Source organism: Narcine bancroftii, chromosome 1 (assembly GCF_036971445.1).
Source record: "Narcine bancroftii isolate sNarBan1 chromosome 1, sNarBan1.hap1, whole genome shotgun sequence".
Taxonomy (NCBI): Eukaryota; Metazoa; Chordata; class Chondrichthyes; order Torpediniformes; family Narcinidae; genus Narcine; species Narcine bancroftii.
Window position 1 is genome coordinate 159,648,688 of NC_091469.1, and position 24,344 is coordinate 159,673,031.

The 24,344-nt window shown below is 40.5% G+C and overlaps 2 long non-coding RNA genes across 2 annotated transcripts in view; one reads left to right on the forward strand and one right to left on the reverse strand.

The window, feature by feature from the left end:
- LOC138735539 (uncharacterized) overlaps window positions 1–22,521 on the reverse strand; it is a 48,930-nt gene extending 26,409 nt beyond the window's left edge. The window contains exons 1-2 of the long non-coding RNA XR_011339753.1: window positions 22,447–22,521; window positions 2,305–2,416 (exon numbers count right to left, since the gene is read on the reverse strand). This is a non-coding gene — a long non-coding RNA (uncharacterized lncRNA). The remainder of the gene's footprint in view (window positions 1–2,304; window positions 2,417–22,446) is intronic.
- Window positions 1–24,086, forward strand: part of LOC138735546 (uncharacterized) — a 30,595-nt gene extending 6,509 nt beyond the window's left edge. Inside the window, exons 2-3 of the long non-coding RNA XR_011339761.1 lie at window positions 11,698–11,800; window positions 22,856–24,086. This is a non-coding gene — a long non-coding RNA (uncharacterized lncRNA). The remainder of the gene's footprint in view (window positions 1–11,697; window positions 11,801–22,855) is intronic.
- The last annotated feature ends 258 nt before the right edge of the window (window positions 24,087–24,344 follow it).

Below are 24,344 nucleotides of genomic sequence, written 5' to 3' on the forward strand. Positions count from 1 at the left end.
CTTAACAGAACCAGAACTATCAATAAAAGAATTATATAAGAAATTGAAGGAATATGGAGAAGTGTCGGGTTACAAGATTAACGTAAATAAAAGTGAAGCAATGCCAATGAATAATGCGGATTTCTCAAAATTTAAGAAGGAATCACCATTCAGATGGCAAATGCAAGCAATAAGATACCTAGGTATACAAATAAATAAAAATCTCGGTCATCTATATAAACTCAATTATTATCCACTAATGAAAAAATTACAGGACGATTTAGAGCATTGGAAAGATTTACCATTAACACTAATAGGAAGGATAAACTGTATTAAAATGAACATTTTCCCAAGGATATTATACCTATTTCAGGCATTGCCAATACACTTGACAGAGAAATTCTTCAAGGAATTAAAGAAAATAATAAGGAAATTTTTATGGAAAGGGGGGAAACCGAGGATAGCACTAGATAAATAAACAAAATGGTATAAACAAGGAGGCTTACAACTGCCAAACTTTAAAAATTATTTTAGAGCTGCACAATTAAGATACCTATCAGATTTTTATCAAACAAGGGAAAAGCCAGATTGGACTAGATTGGAACTAGATAAAATAGGGGAAAAGATACCTCAACACATATTATATAAATGGGATGAAAAATTGGTACAACGTAGGAGTTCTCCAGTATTACATCATCTACTCAATATTTGGAAAAAGATTCATGTAGAAAGGAATAAAACAAATTACCAATTACCAAAATTAATATTGATGCAAAATAATTTACTCCCTTTTACAATAGATAACCTTTCCTTTAGAGAATTGGAGAAAAAAGGGATCAAAAGAATAGAAAATTGTTTTTCAGGAAATAGATTATTATCCTTTGAACAAATGAAAGATAAATACAATATAACTCAAGATACAGTGCTGGCATATTACCAATTGAGATCCTACTTGAAGGATAAATTGGGAAACAGTCTGAGGTTACCAGAGGGAAGTAACTTTGAATATGTGATTACAGATACAATGATAATCAAAAGATTTATAACAAATATGTATATTAAACTGCAAGAAAAGGAGAATGAGGAAACAAATGGTAAAACTAAACAAAAATGGGAACAAGATTTAAATATAAAGATAAAAAAGGAAACATGGGAGAAGTTATGCTCTGGAACTATGAGAAATACAATAAACACGAGGTTACGTATGATACAATATAACTGGATACACAGGCTATACATTACACCTCAAAAGTTAAATAAATGGGACCCAACAGTATCTGATAGATGTTTTCGATGTAAAAAAGAAATGGGAACAACAATTCATGCAATCTGGACATGTGAGAAAGTAGAAAAATTTTGGGAAGATCTAAACCAAATATTAAATAAAATTACAGAAAACAATATACCAAAAAATCCAGAGATCTTCCTCCTAAGTAACATAAAAAACAAAGAATTTGGAATTGATTTGGATGGTGCACAAAAAAGATTTGTTAAGATAGCCCTAGCCGTAGCAAAAAAATGTATTATGTCAACCTGGAAATTGGAAGATAATTTGAGAATACAACAATGGTATATAGAAATGAATAAATGTATTCCATTAGAAAAAATAACATATAGTTTAAGAAATAATATTGAAATATTTGAACAAATATGGGAGCCTTACATGAAACACAATAGAGAAAACCTACCGGGGACATTCACTACCTAAATTAACGAAAGGAGAAGGAAATGAAAAGAATTGACTCAGTTGAATTTCTTGTTTATTTTTATTGAATGACAATATTGTTTGACTGGTTTAATGTATCTTAGATTTTGTATTTTAAATGGATGGGGGGAGGTAGGGAGGGTGGGATGGGAGGAGGGAGGGGGGGGAGAAAATGACACTGTATATAATTGAAAAGGAAAATGTATATATCATGGTCAATGTGGTTTATGGTGTGAAAAATAAAAAAAATTTTAAAAAAAAGAGACAACAAGGGGTTACAAAGCGGGTAATAAGAAATGGGAAAAAGGATTATGAAAGTAAATTGGCACAAAATATAAAAACAGAAAGCAAAAAATTTTATAAAGATATAAAACGGAAGAGGGTGGCCAGAATTAACATAGGACCCTTGGAGGATGAGAAAGGAAAACTGGGAGCAAAAAATGAGGAAATGGCTGAGTCATTGAACAAATATTTTGTGTCAGTCTTCACGGTGGAAGACACGACCAGCATGCCCAAGTGCGGAGTTAAGGATGCGAATGTTGGAGAGGGCCTTGATAAAATAGTTGTTACTAAGAAAGTAGTGATGGAGAAACTAATGGGACTAAAGCCAGACACATCACCTGGTCCTGATGATATGCATCCAAGAGTTCTGAAGGAAACGACAGAAGATATAGTTGATGCATTGGTGGTCATGGACCAAAATTCCTTGGATTCTGGGCAGGCCCCGGCAGACTGGAAGACAGCAAATGAAACGCCACTTTTTAAGAAGGGATGTAGGCAGAAGACTGGAAATTATCGGCCAATTAGCTTGAAGTCTGTAGTTGGAAAAATGCTTGAAGTCGTCATTAAAGATGAAATAATGAAACTTTTGGAATGTAAGGGTTCAATCAGGCAGACGCAGCATGGTTTTAGAAAGGGAAGATCTTGTTTGACAAACTTGTTAGGATTCTTTGAGCATATAATGAGTGTGGTGGATAGAGGGGAACAGGTTGATGTTGTATATTTGGATTTCCAGAAAGCGTTTGATAAGGTGCCGCACAAGAGACTTCTCAGTAAGTAACAGGAAAGTGGAGTCCGGGGAAGCCTATTGGCCTGGATTGAAAATTGGTTGTCTGACAGGAAGCAGAGAGTCGGGATAAGTGGGAGTTTTTCTGGTTGGCAGAGAGTGGTAAGTGGGGTGCTGCAGGGGTCGGTGTTAGGCCCACAACTGTTCATCATTTACATTGATGACTTGGAGGAGGGGACAAAGTGTGGTGTCGCCAAGTTTGCGGATGACACCAAATTGAGTGGAAGAGCAAATTGTAATGAGGATGTGGAGAGTCTGCAGAGGGATATAGTTAAGCTGGATGAGTGGGCAAAGGGCTGGCAGATGGAGTACAATGTTATCCACTTTGGCAAGAAAAATAAAAGAGCTGAATATTATAAAGGGTGGAAAAACTACAGCATGGTGTTGTGCAGAGGGACTTGGGAGGGCTTGTGCATGAATCGCAAAAAGTTAGGTTGCAGGTGCAGCAGGTTATTAAGAAGGCAAATGGAATGTTGGCCTTCATCGCTCGAGGAATTGAATTCAGGAGTAGGGAGGTCATGTTGCAACTGTATAAGGTACTGGTGAGACCGCACCTGGAGTACTGAGTCCAGTTCTGGTCTCCATATTTGAGGAAGGATATACTGGCTTTGGAGACGGTCCAGAGGAGGTTTACTAGGTTGATCCCTGGGATGAAGGGGTTGACTTATGATGAAAGATTAAATCGTCTAGGATTGTATTCACTCGAGTTCAGAAGAATGAGAGGAGATCTTATAGAAACATATAGGATTATGAAGGGTATGGATAGGATAGATATAGGAAGGTTTTTTGAGCTGGCCGGGGAAACTAAAATGAGAGGACACAGTCTCAAGATTCAGGGGAGTAGATTTAGGACAGAGATGAGGAAAAATAGTTTTTTCCAGAGAGTAGTGAATGCTTGGAATTCTCTAGCCAGGGAAGTGGTTGAGGCTGCTTCATTAGACATATTTAAAATTCGGATAGATAAATTTTTACATGATAGAGGAATTAGGGGATATGGGGAGAAGGCAGGTAGTTGGTTAGGTCGTAAATTAGATCAGCCATGATCGTATTGAATGGCGGAGCAGGCTCGATGGGCCATTTTTGGCCTACACCTGTTCCTACTTCCTATGTTCCTATGTTCCTATATTTAATGCAGAGATTGATTGGTTCTCAATTAGCCAGGGAATCAAAGGGTATTGGGAGAAGGACAGGCAGTGGGGCAGAGTGGAGAATTGAATGTGATTGAATAGTGGGGCAAACTCAATGGGCTAAATGGCCTATATCATCTCCTATGTCTTATGGTCTTCTTTCACTATAGACATCCTTAACTTGTAACTCTAATGGTTACTCCTTGGCCCTTCTCAGAGAGAAATTACTTCCTGCTGGACACTGTCATCAACAGTTGATGAGGTGTTTGCTGGAAATGAATGAACATTTGCAGCCACATCTATTTTTGACAGTGGGAAAATAAGAAGTATTTTGCTGAGAGAAGTCGACACTGAAACGTTGGCGATGAGCTCTCAGTGGGTCTGTCTCTGTGGGGTCCTGCTGTCGATCTCCATCCAGGGTTACAGTAGGTCTTTTTCTGTATTGTCTCTGTAAACGTTGCAGTTCCGACCTTGGGTCATTCCATGATGGGGGGAGGGGAAAGGCTTTGATGGCCAAACCGGGGTGAGAAGGGTGGCCTCTTTTGGTCATGCTATAATGTCATGAACGTGATGAAATTTGTTGAATTGAAGCAGCATTTGTTGCACATATTGCTACAAATTAAATTTAAACAATAAATAAATTAATGGAAAAGAGGAGAAAGTGAGGCCGTGTCTGTGGATAATTGTCCGTTCAGAAATCTGATGGTGGATGGGATGAATCTGTTTCTGTACCACTGGGTGTTCGTCTTCAGGCTTCCTGTCTTGGTCCTCCAGAATAGGACAAGGGAGGGCATTGAGGTACACAGAGGAGCAGAGGGACCTAAGGGGTTATGGTACAGATTTCACTGAAGGTGGATTCCCATGTAGACTGGGTGGTTAAGAAGGCATATGGTATGCTGGCCTTTATAAAGTGTAGCGTATAGTAGCAGCTGTTTAAGGCATTGGTGAGGCCAGGTTTGGAGTACTGTGCTCAGTTCTGGTCTCCAAATTATAGGAAGGATATAAATAAGGTGGAGAGGGTGCAGAGAAGGTTTACAAGGATGTTGCCTGGCTTACAGCATCTGGATTACAAGGAGAGATTAATGAGACTGGGACTTTATTCATTGGAACGTAGACGACTGAGAGGGGACTTGATAGAGGAATTTAAAATTATTTAAAATAGATAGACTAGACATGAACAGACTCGTTCCCCTGAGGGCAGGGGAGGTTGGAACAAGAGGCCATGAGTTAAGGGTAAAGGGGCAATACTTTAGGAGAAATATTAGAGGTGGCTTTTTCACTCAGCGAGTGGTAGCAGAATGGAATTATCTTCTGAATGAGATAGTGTGTCAGGGTCCATTCTGTATTTAAGAGAAGATTGGATGTGTACATGGAGGTCAGGGGGTTGGAGGGTTATTGGCGGAGAGCGGGAGGTTTGAGCTAGTGGAGTTGTTCTTGTGAACCGGTGCGGATTCGAAAGGCTGACATGCCCTGTTTCCGCTCCGTAAATGTTCATAAATGGTTCTATATATATGGTTATATATGGTTATGGGGAAGGCTTTTGGCTGCAGCCCATTGAATTAACGTCTCCAACGTTCCCAGATGCAGTGTGGTGGGGGGCACTGATTAGCTTAAGTTACCATGTCTGTGGCAGAAGGGATCTAATGTGGAAGCTGAGATGGCCGGAACAGCGTAGTTAGCCTGTGTTCTGGGTGTCAGGAGCTCAGGTGGGCATGCGGCCGGGGCAAAGGTCTGCAGTTGGTGCGTCAGGACATTGGATATGCAGGCACTCGGGGAGAGTGTCAAAATTTCAGGGGCATCAAAAACACAGGTGGTCAGACAGCTGGGTGAAGGTCCACGGTAATAGCGTCAGGACCTTCGGTGGTTGGGCAGCCTGCGCAAGGATCCTTGGTCATGGTGTCAGGAGCTCACATGGGAAGGCGGTCTGGTGCCCATATGGCAGGGTGGTTGGGATGACGGGAGCTCGGATGGGCGAGCAGTCATGACGATCAGAGCTTGGATGGTCAGGTGGTCGAAGCCAAAAGAAGGGTGGGGGGTCAACTTTTACTATCACACAGTATCATGTGTCTATACGGTAGTTTGGTCATTGGTGACTATGCTCAATGGAGCCTGTATCTCCCCTGTTGTAGGTATAACCACCCTGAGCCCCTCCAACCTGTATCTCCCCTGTTGTAGGTATAACCACCCTGAGCCCCTCCAACCTGTATCTCCCCTGTGGTAGGCATAACCACCCTGAGCCCCTCCAGCCTGTATCTCCCCTGTTGTAGGTATAACCGCCCTGAGCTCCTCCAACCTGTATCTCCCCTGTTGTAGGTATAACCACCCTGAGCCCATCCAACCTGTATCTCCCCTGTTGTAGGTATAACCACCCTGAGCCCCTCCAGTCTGTATCTCCCCTGTTGTAGGTATAAACACCCTGAGCCCCTCCAGCCTGTATCTCCCCTGTTGTAGGTATAACCGCCCTGAGCTCCTCCAGCCTGTATCTACCCTGTTGTAGGTATAACCGCCCTGATTCCCTCCACATGTATCTCCCCTGTTGTCAGTATAACGAAACTTGGGAGGACGAAACTCAGTATTGGTGCTACATGGAGCTCAACATTGTTAAATTTCAAACTGTGGGCACAATGAACCTGACAGTGAGAGGTGAGCAAAGACCCCACCTGCTGCAGTGCGTCACAGTCTTCACTCCTCCCACAACTAATCATATTGTTTTCATAACTTACACGCGAAATAAAGCAGGATAATTGTACATGGTCATTCACAACCCAAGTTTGCACATGCTTGAGTTGAGACCCCCAACATTTAGTCCTTCCAAACAAAGCAACACTTCACTTGTGAATCTGCAGGGGTCATCTACTGCATCTGGTGCTGCCGTTTGTGGTTTCCTCTACGTAGGCGAGACTGGATGCCGACCGTTGAGCACCTTCACTGCCACAGCAAGGAGCTCCCAGTGACAAATCATTTCAATTCCCCTCCCGCCTCCCCCCTCCCCTGCGCCAACATGTCTGTCCCTGGCCTCGTGCACTACCAGACTGAGGTGACCTACAAATTGGAGAAACAACCCCTCATATTCCTTCTGGGCCCACTCCAACCAGACGGCATTAATTTATGCACCCATGGTTTTGAAAGAAAGGAGAAGAAAGGCTGCACGGAGAACCATTGGTAAATTTAAGCATAGAACCCCACAGTGACAAGATGACCTTTTTAGTAGATTCTGGGGCAGCCCGGTCTAGTATTTTACAACCACCCGAGGGTGTTAAGATAGAGGGGACAGTGATGATTTCGGGAGTAGGAGGAAGAGATTTTACGGTCCCTGTATTAAGGGATGTAAGAATACAAAAGATAGTAACGGAGGACATTCTACTAGTTCCCCAAGCTGGAGTTTGTTTGTTAGGACGAGATTTACAGGACCAATTGGCTATTGGCACCAGACCACAGGAATCAGGTATCGGGGTTCAATTGTATGTATTAACCGAGGAGGATCGGGAACTAATAAATCCTGGCGTATGGGCAAAAAGAAGCAATAGAGGAGTGTTAGATATTCCTCCCCTGCAAGTTACTCTAAAAGATCCTGAGCAAGTAATTAGACAAAAGCAGTATCCAATTCCGATGGCTGGCCGAAAGGGGCTGCAGCCAGTAATTGACCAGTTGGTGAAAGATGGTATATCCGAACCTTGTATGTCACCTTTTAATACCCCTACCCCCTGAGGCGAACGACCAGTACATATCCAAATATTTAAAGGGACTTTCTGTCTCTCTGTACAAATTAAAACGGAAGAGTTTATTAGCTCAAAACCCACCCCTGGAGCATCCAATTCATTTTATTAAATCTGGTGATTGGGTATATGTAAAAGCATGGCAAGATCACCAACTAAAACCTGTCTGGGTCGGCCCCTATTGTGTACTTTTGATTACAGACACTGCAGTGCGAACGAAAGAAAAGGGGTGGACTCACATAGAACGAATTAAACAAGCTGCTGATCCACGGACTAAAGACATTGATAATGTTAGAAACAGAAGTACCTTCACAGAAATTGCTCGAGACAAAAATTGAGAACAAAGAACATTTATTATACAACAATGCAAAGTTGGGTGCTTCCCCTTACCTTGGGCATACACACACACACTGGGGCTCACCCAACTTTTATACAGTTGATTTAAGTATAGAAGTACCCTCCCCCTTACATTCTTCTGCCTCCTGGATGAGTTTGGCATTAGGCAATCCTGTCTGCCTACGTGCTGTTTCTGTGAACTTGGAGGACCAGGGGCTATCCTGTCGGTGTCCCATCATGTCATTGTCCTTATTCACACCTTCACGACTCTCAGGGGGGCTACAACCTGCAGAACTTGCTAATTCTATCTAGGGCTAGAAGACCCTTATCTTATTCAGACTAACTTTACTTCCTACATTCTATTATCTATTATCTATCCTTATCCTATTCATACCGGCTTTATTTATTACACATATATCCATACTAGTTTTCTTCATCTCTCATATTTTCATATTAGTTTTACTCATCTCTCACAATAATCTACCCTCCACCGGGCGTGCAGTCCTTCATCCTTCTGATCTGAAAGTTACACTACGCCGGGAAAAAGTGCTGTAATGTTTTTACCATTTGCTGTTTTGTTTACTTGCTGGTTCCCAATTTTTGGGAAATGTATTAAGAGGTGACAATTATTTACCTTTAGAATGCAGACAGGGCGCAGGAATAGAGTATAGTCATAGTGGGGTATGGGTTAATATAGGATCCCCACATGGACCAGGGGAACAGAACGGCTCTAGGGGAGTAGACTTGGTTTGTATTCCGACCTCTACAGATATTAAAAAGAGGAGTTTTAAAGAGATAGCACAAAGAAGATGGTGGGACAATGACAGACAGAATGTTAGTCAGGATTGTGAGTGAATACATATGCTAATGTTCACAGACAGGCTGCAACTCACAGGTTCAGTGATACTTATGCTAATGTTCGCAAACAAGCTGCAACTCACAGGTTCAGTGACAAGAAACAACTTGGTCTCCTGTATATCATCCTTTGGGTCACACAGACGTTCGGAATGTTAAGAACCACCTCTGTAAGGGGAGTTCCAGTTGTAAACGACGTAAGCTGCTCCAGAACACCACAGCTGCTTGGCATTTAAATCGTTTAATCACACTCCAGCCTTGGAGATCATCACCGAACAGACAGTGATGGCCCTGAATTTATGGGCTGAAGAAAGACGACAGATACGAGCCACAGTTCAACAAAACCGCCTGGCTCTCGATTACTCGTTGGCTGCTGAAGGCAGCGTTTGTGAAAGACTGGTTAATGACAATGCTCACAACGGTCAGGCGGTTAAAGACACTTCTTCAGGAGTTCGAAAATCTTCCCATGCCCAGGCTCAGACTTGGCAACCTTGGTGGGATGGACTAGACTTTTTATTGGTAACTGGAGTCTGATACTCACAGCCCTTATAGCAGCTGGACTCGCTATTCTGGCCATTATGGTGCTCCCCTGCCTAAAGACTTGTGTGCAGTATTTAATTCAACGGACTCCTCGTCAGATCACGAGAACCCAAAGGATGAGTTTCCCTAATTCTGTCTGATGATGCTGAGACTGCAGTTCGTTTACTGACCCGCTGGGAAAAAGACCAAGTTTACAAGTAATACATTCCAGTTGAGAAGTCACGAAGTGGAGCTAAAAGAAAAGTAAGGAGTGTGAGAGATGAGTAAAACTAATATGAAAATATGAGAGATGAAGAAAACTAGTATGGATATATGTGTAATGAATAAAGCCAGTATGAATAAGATAAGGAGAGATAATAGATAATAGAATGTAGGAAGGTAAAGTTAGTCTGAATAAGATAAGGGTCTTCTAGCCTTAGACAGAATTAGCAAGTTCTGCATATAAGAAGTTAGTCAGCCCTGAGAGTCGTGAAGGTGTGAATAAGGACAATGACATGATGGGACACCGACAGGATACCCCCTGGTCCTCCAAGTTCACAGAAACAGCACGTAGGCAGACAGGATTGCCTAATGCCAAACTCATCCAGGAGGCAGAAGAATGTAAGGGGGAGGGTACTTCTATACTGAAATCAACTGTATAAAAGTTGGGTGAGCCCCAGTGTATGTGTGTATTCCCAGGGTAAGGGGAAGCACCCAACTTTACATTGTTGTATAATAAATGTTCTTTGATCTCAATTTTTGTCTCGAGCAATTTCTGTGAAGGTACTTCTGTTTCTCACAGTATCTTCCATTTTCTCCCCATTTATACAATAGTCTGCTCATTTATTTTTTCATGACTGGGCATTTTCTAACATCTCTGCCCATTCTCCTCTGTCCAAGTCCTTCTGCAGCCTCCCTGCTTCCCCAACACTGCCAGCTCCTCCACCGACCTTCGTATCATCTGCAAAGTTGGCCACAAAGCCATGACCTGCAAACAAAGCTCCCGGCAAGGAATGCACCAAAGTTCACGTTAATTCTCACCTGTACTGAGATGTAGAGATAGATGTTCTTTTACAGGCTGGCCTGTTAGATATCTCATACATAGTACAATGAATAAGATATAGTACAGAAAATCAGCCTATCAATTCTGCCCCACCATTCAATCATGAGCTGATCCATTCTCCTATTCAGCCCCACTGCCCGGCCTCCTCCCCACTGCCCGGCCTTCTCCACACTGCCTGACCTTCTCCCCACTGCCAGGCTTTCTCCCCACTGCCCGGCCTTCTCCCCATAACCTTTAATACCCGGGCGAATCAAGAACCTGTCAATCTCTGCCTTAAATGCACCCAATTATGTTCAAAAGCAGAATTGTGTTTAAAAACATACAGGATGTGGAAGTTAATTTCAACTGTGAAATTGTTTTAAGAGGAAGTCAGAAGAGAGACAGGGTATTTCAGGAATGAATTGAGAAAGCACTTGGAACATCGAAGCCCGAACCCCTAGAAGGAACAAAGGGACATGTTGCTGCAGCAATTAACGTTTTTCACACAAGCTACAAGAGCAGAAGTAGGCCAATCGGCCCATCGGGGCTGCTCTGCCATTTAATCATGAGCTGATCCTTATCACTCAGCCCCACTCCCCAACCTTCTTCCCGTAACCCTTGATGCCCTGACTAATCACTTTAAATAAACCCAATGACTTTGCTTCCACCATCGCCTGTGGCAACAAGTTCCACAGACTCGCGACCCTCTGTCTAAAGACATTTCTCCACATCTCGGTTTTAAACTGTGACGTTGAGGCCTCTTGTCCTAGACTCCCCAGGATGGGAAACACCCTTTGCACATCTACTCTGTTCAGGCCTTTCCACATTGAAAATGTCTATGAATCCCCGCTCCTCCTTCTGTACTCCAACGAGTGCCGTCCAAGAGCTGACAAATGCTCCTCATTTGCTAACTCTATTATTCCTGGTATCATTCCAGTAAGTCTGCTCTGAAACCTCTCCAATGCCAGCACATCCTTTCTCAAATAAGGTACCCAAAACTGTACACAGGACAGGTAGTCCCCGACTCACAACTCTCCCCACAAACGTGCAAATTTTTATAAATATATACACATAAAAAGAACATAACATTTACATGGTTTATGTTGTATTTTACAAACTATAACAGGGTTACAAGAACCAAGATGTGAGTAATTACCTTGTTAGTCAACGTTCCGGATACTGAGGTTGGGCGCGGCCATCTTGATTCCTGTGCAAATATGCGAGCCTTCAGAAGGTGCATGCGCTGTGGGGTTCGCGTATTGGAGTTCGGTTGGTGCATGTGGGAGAGTTAAGGATGCGATTTGAATATTGTCAAGGTGATTAACTCTCTCGCATGTGCTCACTGAACTCAGATACATGAACCCACCGAAGGCTCGTGAATGGACCAACTGGAGATTCGCACATGGGTACAGGAATTGAGATGGTGCCCCCAGACCCAGGACTCCGTCTAACAAGGTAAGAATGGGAAGAATGTGGAAAATCTGCAAGGTTGATCGACAGATTGAGGAAGCTTTAAGTTATTATCATCAAATATACAATGAGAGAAAGATTTGATTAAAAACTTTGCTTTAAGGCTTCAGTTCTCCACACAGGTGGGCAAAATTCCAACTGACGTCCATTCCGAGATACGGCTGATCCTTCGGTCCCTATTACGGTCATAAGTTAGGGAGTAGCTGAGTGTATGACTGTACACTTCATGGAATTCTCCACAATTCAATTTCAAGACACCTCAGGCTGCAGGAAACAAGACGTGGGAGTAAAATGCAAAGTATTGGGTGGAACTCTCAGCATCTGTGGAGGGAAACAGAGCTCAGAAATTCAAATTCCAGTTTATCATCAATTGGACAAGTACAACCCGTCGAAACAGCATTCTCCAGCCCTCGGTGTAAAAACATGCAAGTTTGACTCCTGACATAATACACGTACAGACAAACGGTTCTCGTTCAGTACGTAGATACATAAACAAATATACATTTTTAATTTTAATTTCATTTAGACATACAGCATGGTAACAGGCCATTTCATCCCACGTGTCCATGCCACCAATTTACACCTAATTAACCCACACACCCAATATGTTTTGAACGGTGGGAGGAAACCAGATCCCACAGGGAAAACCCATGTAGAAACTGGGAGAACGTACAAACTCCTTACAGAACTCTGATCCCAATCACTGCAACAGTGTTACACTAATCACAACAGCAACCGTGTCATATATATTGTTAAATAAACAGTAGATTCTTGGAGGGTCAGTGTGAGCAGTTTGTTTGGTCGTTCAGCGTTCTCACTGCCCGTGGGAAGAAGCTGTTCCTCAGCCGGGTGGTGCCGGCTCTGATCCTCCTGGATCTCTTCCCCAACAGGAGCAGCTGAAAGATGCTGTGTGCAGGGTGAAGGGGTCCTCAATGATTTTACACGCCTCCTTCAGACAACGATCCTGGTAGAACAGGTTGAAGATGGGGAGGGAGACTCCAGTGATCCTCTCGACCACTCTTATGGTCCTATGGACTGATCTCCGATCCACTTCTCTGCATCAACCGCTCCACACTGTGTCTATACCCAAATGAAGCCTCATAAACCTCTATTTTCATTTAATCCATGTGCCTGTCTAAAATGTCCATATTGTACTAGCCTCCGTCACCACCCCGGCAATGCATACCAGGCACCCGCCACGCTCTGTGTAAAAACGTACCCCTGATGTTCAGCCAGAGATATTCAGCCAGAGGTCGCCAATTTGACCTGGCAGTCAACATTCAGGGTATCCTGCACAAGGACCCCAAGTCCCTTTGTACTTCCGAGGTTTGAATTTTCTCCCCATCCAAATAATATTCTGACTGTTTATTTCCTCAAACAAAATGCACAACCATACATTTCTCAACATTATATCACATCTACCATTTCTTTGCTCATTCTCCTAAGCTGTCCAAGTCTCTCTGCAAGCTTTCGATTTCTTCTACATTTCATACTCTACCACTTGGTGTCATCTGCAAACTTTACCACAAAACCATTTAATCCACAGTCTAAATCATCAATATACATTGTCAAAAGAAGCAGTCCCAACACAGACCCTTACGGGACTCCACTAGTAACAGGCAACCAACCAGCACAGGTTCCCGTTATTCCCACCCTTTGCTTCCTGCCTATCAGCCAATGCTCTACCCAATCTATTATTTATCCGGTAATTCCATGGACTCTCATCTTACTAAGCAGCCTCTTATGTGGCACCTGTTCGGAGGCCTTTTGAAATTCCAAATACACAACTTCTACATCCTCTCCTTTGTCCATCCTCCTTGAGATTTCCTCAAAATATTCCATTGGGTTGGTTAGGCAGGATCGTCCCTTCATGAAACCATGCTGGCTTGGACCTACCTTGCCATGCACCTCAAAATATTCCATAACTTCAACCTTGAGGATTGATTCCAATATCTTTCCAACTGCCGAAGTCAGACTAATAGGCCTAGAATTTCCTTTTTTCTGCCTCCCTCCTTTCTTCAACGGCGGAACTAATTTGTGACCTTCCAGTCTTCGGGAACAATGCCGAGCCGATTGATTTTTGGAAAATTAATTCCAATGCCTCTACAATCTCCAAGGCCATGGATGCACCTCATCCAGTCCCTGAGACTTATCTACCTTTAGACGATTCATCTTATGAGGCACCATCTCTCTTGTAACCCTGACTGTTCTAAATTCTATTCCTGAAGACCTTTGAATATCAGGTATATTGCTACTGTCCTCCACTTTTTCAGTCAACTTGGGCCAGTTCCTCTCTCATCCCACTGTAATTCCCTTTGTTCCACTGAAATATTGACACACCTGATATCATTTTTTCCCTTTCAGATTGGAAGCTGAACTCCATCATGTTGAGATCTCTACTTCCTAATGGCTCCACAACCTTTAATCCCCTAATCACCTCAGGTTCGTTACACATCACCCAATCCAAAACTGCCGATCCTCTGGTGGGCTGATCGACTGGCTGTTCCAAAAAGCTATCCTTTAGACATTCTAGAAACTCTTTATCCCTAGATCCTGCACCTTCCTGACCTTCCCAATCTCCTTTCAGATTAAAATCTCCCATAGTTACCTTGACCTTCTCCTTCCGACCTGCTTTTTCTAATTCCAGCTGCAGCTCACAGTCCATGTCCCGACTGGAGTTTGGGGACCTGTACGTTACAGTTAGTCCATGTCCCGACTGGAGTTTGGGGGCCTGTACATTACAGTTCCTCCACGTCCCGACTGGAGATTGGGGGCCTGTCTATTACAGCTAATCCACATCCCGGCTGGAGTTTGGGGGGCCTGTACATTATAGCTAGTAAGGACTTTTCACCCTTGCCATTTCTTATTTCAACCCATAACAATTCCACAATTTTTGTCCCTATGTCCTTTTTTTCAAGTGATTTAATAGCATTATTTCCAACCCCCTCTACTTACCTGCCTATCTTTCCTTTTTTTTTTCATGAAACCATATCTATTTATTTATTTGTATAGATGAATGCTTGTCCTACATATGTTTTGTTTGCCTGTATGTCTGAGTCTTTTGTACCCAGAAAATGATATTTTGTCACGTTGAACTTGTACAATTAGATGACAATAAACTTTGATACAGAGAAAACTTTCCTTCCAATCCCAAACATTTTTTTTAATTTTTTTTATTTTTCACACCATAAATCACATTAGCCATGATATACACTTTTTCTTTTTCACACATATACAGTGACTTTTTCTCCCCCCCCCCTCCCTCCTCCCAAGCCACCCCCCCAACCCCCCCTCTCATCCATTTTAGGTATACAATCTAGGTTGCATTAAACCAGTCAGACAATGTTGTCATTCAACAAAAATACACCAGAAATTCTACTGAGTCCATTCTTTTCTTTCCTTCTCGTTCCATCAACTTAGGTAATGTTTGTCCCCGGTAGGTTTTCGCTATTGTATTTAATGTAAGGCTCCCATATTTGTTCGAATATTTCAATATTATTTCTTAAACTATATGTTATTTTTTCTAATGGAATACATTTATTCATTTCTATATACCATTGTTGTATTTTCAAATTATCTTCCAATTTCCAGGTTGACATAATACATTTTTTTCCTACGGCTAGAGCTATCTTAACAAATCTTTTTTGTGCACCATCCAAATCAATTCCAAATTCTTTGTTTTTTATGTTACTTAGGAGGAAGATCTCTGGATTTTTTGGTATATTGTTTTCTGTAATTTTATTTAATATTTGGTTTAGATCTTCCCAAAATTTTTCTACTTTCTCACATGTCCAGATTGCATGAATTGTTGTTCCCATTTCTTTTTTACATCGAAAACATCTATCAGATACTGTTGGGTCCCTATTATTTAACTTTTGAGGTGTAATGTATAGTCTGTGTAACCAATTATATTGTATCATACGTAGCCTCGTATTTATTGTATTTCTCATCGATCCAGAACATAATTTCTCCCATGTTTCCTTTTTTATCTTTATATTTAAATCTTGTTCCCATTTTTGTTTAGTTTTACCATTTGTTTCCTCATTCTCCTTTTCTTGCAGTTTAATATACATATTTGTTATAAATCTTTTGATTAACATTGTATCTGTAATCACATATTCAAGGTTACTTCCCTCTGGTAAACTCAAATTGCTTCCTAATTTATCCTTCAAGTAGGATCTCAGTTGGTAATATGCCAGCGCTGTATCTCCAGTTATATTGTACTTATCTCTCATTTGTTCAAAGGATAAGAATCTACTTCCTGAAAAACAATTTTCTATTCTTTTAATCCCTTTTTTTCCCATTCTCTAAAGGAAAGGTTATCTATTGTAAAAGGGAGTAGCTTATTTTGCGTCAATATTAGTTTTGGTAATTGATCATTTGTTTTATTTCTTTCTACATGAATCTTCTTCCAAATATTGAGGAGATGATGTAATACTGGAGAAGTTCTATGTTGTACCAATTTTTCATCCCATTTATATAATATGTGTTCAGGTATCTTTTCCCCTATTTTATCTAATTCTAATCTCGTCCAGTCTGGTTTTTCCCTTGTTTGATAAAAGTCTAATAGGTATCTTAATTGTGCAGCTCTATAATAATTTTTAAAGTTTGGCAATTGTAAGCCTCCTTGTTTATACCATTCTGTTAATTTATCTGGTGCTATCCTCGGTTTCCCCCCTCTCCATAAAAATTTCCTTATTATTTTCTTTAACTCTTTGAAGAATTTTTCTGTCAGTTGTATTGGCAATGCCTGAAATAAGTATAATATCCTTGGAAAAATGTTCATTTTAATACAGTTTATCCTTCCTATCAGTGTTAGTGGTAGATCTTTCCAATGCTCTCAATCGTCCTGTAATTTTTTCATTAGTGGATTATAATTGAGTTTATATAATTGGCCTAGATTTTTGTTTATTTGTACACCTAGGTATCTTATTGCCTGCATTTGCCATCTGAATGGAGATTCCTTCTTAAATTTTGAGAAATCCGCATTATTCATAGGCATTGCTTCACTTTTATTTACGTTTATCTTGTAACCCGACACTTCTCCATATTCCTTCAGTTTCTTATATAATTCTTTTATTGATAGTTCTGGTTCTGTTAAGTACACTATAACATCATCCACAAATAGACTGATTTTATATTCCCTGTCTTTTATTTTTATTCCTTTTATATTATTATCTATTCTTATCAATTCTGCTAGTGGTTCTATAGCTAGCGCAAACAATAAAGGTGATAGTGGGCATCCCTGCCGCGTTGACCTGCTTAAGTTAAATTGCTTTGATACATGTCCATTTACTGTCACTTTCGCTAACGGTCCCTTATATAATGCTTTAATCCAATTAATATACTTCTCTGGTAAACTGAATTTTTGCAATACTTTGAACAAATAATTCCATTCTACTCTGTCGAAGGCCTTCTCTGCGTCTAAAGCAACTGCTACTGTTGGTGCTTTATTCCCTTCTACTGCATGAATTAAGTTAATAAATTTACAAATATTGTCTGTTGTGCGTCTTTTTTTGATAAATCCAGTTTGGTCTAAATTTACCATTTTCGGTACCTGCTCTGCTAATCTGTTTGCTAATAGTTTAGCTATTATCTTATAATCTGTGTTTAGCAAAGATATTGGTCTATATGACGCTGGTAAGAGTGGATCCTTCCCTTGCTTTAGTATTACTGTAATTATTGCTGTTTTACATGAATCTGGTAAGCTTTGTGTTTCATCAATCTGGTTGATTACATCCAGGAGGGGTGGAATTAATAAGTCTTTAAATGTTTTGTAGAATTCTATTGGAAGTCCATCCTCTCCTGGTGTCTTATTATTTGGTAATTTTTTTATTATCTCTTGTATTTCTACTGTTCCAAATGGTTCTGTTAATTTATTTTGTTCCTCTATTTGTAGTTTTGGTAGTTCAATTTTAGTCAAAAATTCATCTATTTTCCCTTCTTTCCCTTCGTTTTCAGTTCGGTATAATTGTTCATAGAATTCTCTAAAGTTTTCCTTAATTTCTTTTGGATTATATGTAATTTGTTTGTCTTTTTTCCTTGATGCCAATACCATTTTCTTAGCTTGTTCTGTCTTAAGCTGCCATGCTAGGATTTTGTGCGTTTTTTCCCCTAGTTCATAATATTTCTGTTTTGTCTTCATTATATTCTTCTCTACCTTGTAATGTTCCAATTTTATTGGAATGTTTCATATTTTATTTTTTTATCCGCCAATTCTCTTCTTTTAGTTGTATCTTCCTTCATTGCTAATTTTTTTTCTATGTTTACTATTTCCCTTTCCAACTGCTCTGTTTCCTGATTATAGTCCTTCTTCATCTTGGTTACATAACTTATTATTTGCCCTTGATGAACGCTTTCATTGCATCCCATAGTATAAACTTATCTTCCACTGATTCCGTATTTACTTCAAAATACATTTTTAATTGTTTTTCAATAAATTCTCTAAAATCCTGTCTTTTAAGTAGCATGGAGTTTAATCTCCATCTATACATTCTTGGAGGGAAGTCCTCTAGCTTTACTGTCAATATTAAGGGTGAATGGTCCGATAGCATTCTCGCTTTATATTCTGTTTTTCTTACTCTATCCTGCATACTTGCTGATAACAAAAATAGGTCTATTCTTGAGTATGTTTTATGTCTAGTCGAGTAGTATGAGTATTCCTTTTCTTTTGGGTTTTGTTTCCTCCATATATCCCAAAGTTTCATTTCTTGCATTGATTTAATTATAAATTTGGTTACTTTGTTCTTTCTGTTAATTTTTTCCCCCGTTTTATCCATATTTGGATCCAAATTCAGGTTGAAATCCCCTCTTATTAGTATGTTCCCTTGCGTATTAGCTACCTTCAAAAAGATATCTTGCATAAACTTTTGATCTTCTTCGTTAGGTGAATATACATTAAGTAGATTCCAAAACTCCGAATATATCTGACATTTTATCATAACATATCTCCCTGCTGGATCTATTATTTCCTCTTCTATTTTAAATGGCACATTTTTACTAATTAATATAGCCACTCCTCTTGCTTTTGAATTATACGATGCTGCTGTTACATGTCCTACCCAATCTCTCTTTAATTTCTTGTGCTCCAATTCAGTTAAGTGTGTTTCTTGGACAAATGCTATATCAATTTTTTCCTTTTTCGGTAAATTTAGTAGTTTCTTCCTTTTAATTTGGTTATGTATTCCATTAATATTTAAAGTCATATAGTTCAGCGTAGCCATTTTATACTTTGTTTATCTTCTCTTTCCGTTTTTCCATCATTACCTTTCCTCCTTTTCCATTTCTGTTTTCTTATTTTCAACTCTTTATAAGACAACATTCCTAGAACATCAAACATTTTCCTTATTCTCCTATTTATATCTTCTTTATCCCCAATCTCCCCTTCCCCTCCTGAGTTGTCCTTTATCCCTTGTCGGACAACCACATCTCCCCTCTCCATTTGGGTTTGCGAATCCACTCGCAAGCGTCAACTGATTTTGCAGTGACCGCTATTTCCCCCCACCCCGCCCCCCCCAGAAAAGATTTCACTTTGCATATGTAACAAAGGTCACTCTTTTAATTCCCTCCTTATTCTCTCTATTCCATTACCTTCCCTTATTAATTCTTGTCTATACTATCTATATTTTCCTCTAAGTACAGATACCTTCACGTATGCACATTGTATCTATTCACTCTTATACCTCTTTACCCGCATACATATCAATCGTGATCATTTTTACTCTCATTACCCGTCTTCATCCCTCAGTATATTTTTGTCTTTACCCACATACATATCAATCGTGATCATTTTTACTCTCATTACCCGTCTTCCTCCCTCAGTCTATTTTTGTCATTGTTCTGCAAATTTTCGTGCTTCCTCTGGGTTCGAGAATAGTCTGTTTTGTTGTCCTGGAATAAATATTTTCAATACCGCTGGATGCTTTAGTATAAATTTATACCCTTTCTTCCATAAAATCGCCTTTTCTGTATTGAACTCCTTTCTCTTCTTTAGGAGTTCAAAACTTATATCTGGATAAATGAAGATTTTTTGTCCTTTGTACTCCAGTGGTTTGTTGCCCTCTCTTACTTTTTCCATTGTCTTCTCCAGTACCTTTTCTCTTGTAGTATATTTTAGGAATTTTACTACAATAGATCTTGGTTTTTGTTGTGGTTGTGGTTTAGAGGCCAATGCTCTATGTGCCCTTTCTATTTCCATTTCTTGCTGTAGTTCTGGACATCCTAGGATCCTGGGGATCCAATCTTTTATAAACTCTCTCATATTCTTGCCTTCGTCATCTTCCTTAAGGCCCACTATCTTTATGTTATTTCTTCTGTTATAATTTTCCATTATATCTATTTTCTGAGCTAACAGTTCTTGTGTCTCTGTAACTTTTTTATTAGATTCCTCTAATTTCTTTTTTAAGTCCTCTACCTCCATTTCTACTGCTACTTCCCGCTCTTCCATCTTGTCCATTCTCTTTCCCATTTCTGTTAAGGTCATCTCTATTTTATTCATTTTCTCTTCTGTGTTGTTTATTCTTCTTCTTAAATCATTAAATTCTTGCGCTTGCCATTCTTTAAATGACTCCATGTATTCTTTAATAAGAGAAAGTATATCCTTTACCTTGCCTTTCCCTTCTTCTATTTCACTGTACTCTTCCTCTTCTTCTTCCTCTGGGTTGGCCATCTGTTGTTTCTTTGTTGCCCTTTTCTTCTCTTCTTTCTTGTTTTCGTTGTCTTCTATGTTCTCTTCTTGCTGCAGGTGTTCTGCAGCTGTCATTGCCGGCTGTGGAGATCGACTCCCCAGCTGGTCCCCCCTCCCGTCGGTGTGTTTTTTTGCATGCGCGGTTGCGCACTTTTACTCGGCTCAGCGAGCCATTTTTGTAGTCCACTATCTACCGACCTGAGGGAGCGGGTTTCTTTCTCCACCGCGGGCCTCTTCGAACAGGTAAGGCCTTCTCCTTCTTCCTCCGTTGTCTTCTCTTCCTCTCTTCTTACCGTTGCTTTCGATTTTTCTTTTTTTGTCGCCATCTTCTTTCCACCTTTATACTCACTTTTCTTTAACTTTTATTTCTGTGCCTTTGTGTTTTCCTTTGTTTTTCCCGACTTTTCTGGAGAGGGCTGGAGTTCACCGTCCGGCCACTACTCCATCACGTGACTCCTCTCCCTGCCTATCTTTCCTATACAAGGTGTAACCCTGTACATTCAGTTCCCAATCACATCCCTCATTCAGCCGTGTTTCAGTGATGGCCACAATATCAGACCTTTCCCTTTGCATCTGCACAACTAGGCCATCTACCTTATTCCTAATGCTCCATGCATTTAAGTCCAATCCCCTTAGACCGGGATCTGATTTCTCTGTTGTTCCATTGTTCACCAAATTATCTTGCCTTTCCCTTTGTTTTTTTTTGCTGCAATCAATTTCCAATTTCATTTGTCTACCATTACACCCTGGTTTCTTTCTACCCTAATCTCAGCACTAAGATTCAGATCCCTCCCCAACCCCGCCAAACTCATTTAAGCCCTCCCCAACAGCTCTAGTAAACCCATCTTCCAGGATGTTTGTCCCCCTCCAGTTCAGGTGCAGCTCATCTTGTTTGTAGAGGTCAGACCTTCCCCAGAAGAGATTCTGATGATCTACAAATCTGAACCCCTACCCCCTACACTAACTCTTGAGCCACACATTCATCTACCACATCCTCCTATTTCTACCCTCTCTAGCACATGGCTCTGACAGCATCCCTGAGATCAACACCCTTGACGTCTTATTTCTTAACTTCCTACTTAACTCCCTGTATTCTCTTTTTAAAACCTCATCCCTACTCCTCTCTATGTTATTAGTCCCCACATGGACCACGATGTCTGTCTGCTCCCCTCCCCCCCCCCCTCAGAATACTGTGAACTCGATTAGAGACCATGACCCTGGCACCTGGGAGGCAACACACCAGTTGGCACCCTCGATCTCATCCACAGAAACCCCTGTCCACACACCCAATCAAAGACACCCCAATCGCTATCACACTTCTCTTTTTCCCCCTTACCATCCCAGCCAGGGGTCCTGCCTCTGGACCGGAGACATCACCACCTTGACTCATCCCTGGACACTCATCTCCGTCAACTGTATCCAAAAGGCTCTACCTGTTGTTGACTCGAAAGGCCACAGGGGAATCCTGCACTGTCTGAGTCTTTCCCTTCCTTCTCCTGACAGTCGCCCATCTACTTGCTTCCTGAAATTTCAGGGTGACTGCCTCCCCAACACTCCTATCTGCAACAACCTCTGCCTCTCCCAAGATCCACACTTCATCCACCTCTAGCTCCAGTTCCTTACCTTGGGTTGTGAGGAGTTGGAGCTGAATGCATCACCTGCAGGTGTAGTTATCAGTTTTGAACTGTTTGTGACCTTTCTAAAACCCCACAATTGATCTCCTCCAAAAACACATCTATGCACAATATAATAGAATACAGTCTGTCTGTGTGTTGGGTCTTCTTGTATATCTGTTTGCTTTGCTCCGAGGACAGGAGAACGCTGTTTCGTCAGGTTGTTCTTGTACAATCAGAACACAATAAACTTGAGTGGGATGAAGTGTGGCTGAAAGACAAATCTGGTTGATTCCGATCGCTAAAGCTTCAGGATTGTTTCTTGCACTTACCAACAATCAAGACGTGAACCATCTTGGCATCTTTCTTAAGGCAGTCAATAATTGCTGATCTATCAAAGGGTTCAATTTCTGCAAAATAAAAATGGCACTTTCCCAGCACGCTCTCTTCGTGGCTGTTTGGTTTCACAATTCAACACTTACTTGCTTTTGAGGAAGTAGAGAAAGAGGAAGGAGCTCAAAATATATTTCAGTGGATGTCATGGGGACCATGTGGGTAGAATGAACTCAGTTGTGTCTATGGCAGAATCAGAATTTATTGTCATGGACTTGTCATGAAATTTGTTGTTTTGTGGCTGCGACACAGTGCAAACATTGCTATAAAAATACCTTTGAAAATAAATAAATTAATGTGAAAAAGACAAGAAAGTGAGGCTGTGACTGTGGTTTCTTGTCCTTTCAGAAATCTGATGGCAGAGGGGAAGAAGCTGCCCTTGACCACAATATCCAGCACCCCACAGCTTCCGTGGATTCCTCCCATCGAGCGACCAGCACTTCCTTCAGCCAGAGATTTCTAGAGATGCAACATGACCTCTTGGCCTTTGAACTCAATCCGCCCAATAATGAAGCCCAGCGTCTCATAGGCTAGTGGTTCTCAGCCTCACATCCCATCTTCAGTCATCCCTTACGAACCACAGAGCACTGGATGTCATCCTATGGCACTGACACTCCATGGTTCATAAGGGACTACTGAAAGTGGGATGTGAGCGGGAAAAAAGTTGGAGAATCCCTGCCATGGACCTTCTTAACTCTCCCATCATCCTGCGTGGAAACTTTTCTTTGAATATTTATGATTTTCCCAATTTAATCTCAAATACTGCTCAACATGATCAGTGTCCATTATAACAGATACCTTTATTATTTGAAGATTCATAACTACTATGTTTAATGAATTGCAAGAAATAAAGGAAAAGAAGGATTTGTATAAAACTAAATTGAAGTAGGAACAAGATTTAAATATACAAATTCAAGAAGAATATGGATGAAACTGTGTCGAGATAGTGGAACTAATACAATCAATGCTCGATATCAAATAGTTCAATATTATTTTTGGCTTCAAATGTATTATACACCCTATCAGTTAAATAAATTTAATTTGAATTTCTCTGCTCAGTGTTTTCGATGTAAAAAAGAGGTTGGTAATTTTTTTTGTATTCATTGTGGTCGTGTGAAAAGGTAAAAGATTTTTGGAGAGAAATATGTGTTATTGAAAAGAAGATATTAACAGTGAAGGTTAAATTAGGTCCAAGAATTTTGTTTTTGTTGGGCAATATATATGATGAAGATATTAAGTTGGAATTAGATAAATATAACAAGAGATTTTTGAGTCTATCAACGGCCACAGTGGCTAAAATGAGGAAATTGGGAAACAATGTTAAAATAGAAGAATGGTTTAATGAAAGAAAATATTGTCTCCCATTAGAAAAACCTACTGAGAGAAGATTTTGATGAATTTTGTCAGATATGGGGGCCTTATGTGAGATTTATGAATATAGACTGATCCAGACCTTCTAATCCAATCCCCCCTGAAAATATGGTATTTGCATCCAGAAATATTATGGTGTTATTAATGTGGATTTAATTATTACGATGGATGTGTTTTTTCTTTTTTCTATCTGTAGGGGTGAGAGATGGTGGGAGGGTGAAGATTGAAAATTATTTAATATTTACTTTGTAATGTTATAGCAAGTCATTTAGTAATGTATGAAGACATTAATAAATAAAATTTTCAACAAAATACATGATCAGTGTCAGCACTGGTTACAATTTACAACGATCAATTCTACACAAAGTTCCCTGAAGAGTTCAAGTTCTTTCCGCCCCCTCCCTCCCCAACCCCACATTTAACACGGAACTAACCACAGTTACACATGACCTTCCAAACACTCACA